We start from the raw sequence: 1,284 nt of genomic DNA on the forward strand, positions 1-1,284 counted from the left end.
GGCGGTACAAACTGCCTTAGACGACACTGCGAACACCTCGTGGTTTATGCAAGATGGTGCCCGGCCACATCGCACGGCCGACGTCTTTAATTTCCTGAATGAATATTTCGATGATCGTGTGATTGCTTTGGGCTATCCGAAACATACAGGAGGCAGCGTGGATTGGCCTCCCTATTCGCCAGACATGAACCCCTGTGACTTCTTTCTGTGGGGACACTTGAAACACCAGGTGTACCGCCAGAATCCAGAAACAATTGAACAGCTGAAGCAGTACATCTCATCTGCATGTGAAGCCATTCCGCCAGACACGTTGTCAAAGGTTTCGGGTAATTTCATTCAGAGACAACGCCATATTATTGCTACGCTTGGTGGATATGTGGAAAATATCGTACTATAGAGTTTCCCAGACCGCAGCGCCATCTGTTGTTGAAAATTGTAACTACTGTAATTTCGAAAGTTTGTCTGCCTGAAAATGTACTGTTGTCCCAAGCATATTGCAACAAACGGTGTATTTCTATCGCTGCTCGTTTAGTTTTTATTGCCGTTTCAAATATACCGGTCATTTTTGAAACACCCTGTATATATATATATATATATATATATATATATATATATATATATAGTAAGACTTATCCTATCACGCTTCTTTGGCGCACTCCTGACGATACGCTTGTCTCTGATAAACACTCGACTTCGAGGACAACGCACTGGGTTCTATAACTTAAGAAGTCTTCGAGCCACTCACATATTTGAGAAAATAATCCTTATGCTCGGACCTTCGTCAACAGACTGCAGTGGGACACCGTATCAAACGCTTACCGGAAACCTAGGAATATGGTATCTGACTGTTCCGCTTCATCCGTGCTTTGTCGAATCTCATGTGAGAAAAGGGCCAGCTGAGTTTCATACGAGAGATGCTTTCTAAATCCGAGCTGATTTGTGGACAGAAGCTTTTCTGTCTCGAGGAAATTTATTACTTTCGATCTCAGAATGTGTTCAAGAGTTTTGCAGTAAACAGATGTTAAGGATATTGATCTGTAATTCTGCGGGTCATTACACTGGTCTCGAGAATCGCCGCACCCTGTAACCTTTCACCAAGTTATCTACGGACGTTGACCTCCATCTAACCGCCACAAAGAGAAGCGAGACTCGTCGCGGAACACCAAAGAATGCCATTCAATATACGAGTTGACTCTAGTTACATCACGCAGCCTCAGTTGACTCTGGCACGCTGTCAGTGGTAAACGACGTATGGCACCTCGAGACCTCAACCCAGATTCCAGT

Source organism: Schistocerca nitens, chromosome 3, assembly GCF_023898315.1.
Source record: "Schistocerca nitens isolate TAMUIC-IGC-003100 chromosome 3, iqSchNite1.1, whole genome shotgun sequence".
NCBI classification, from domain to species: Eukaryota; Metazoa; Arthropoda; class Insecta; order Orthoptera; family Acrididae; genus Schistocerca; species Schistocerca nitens.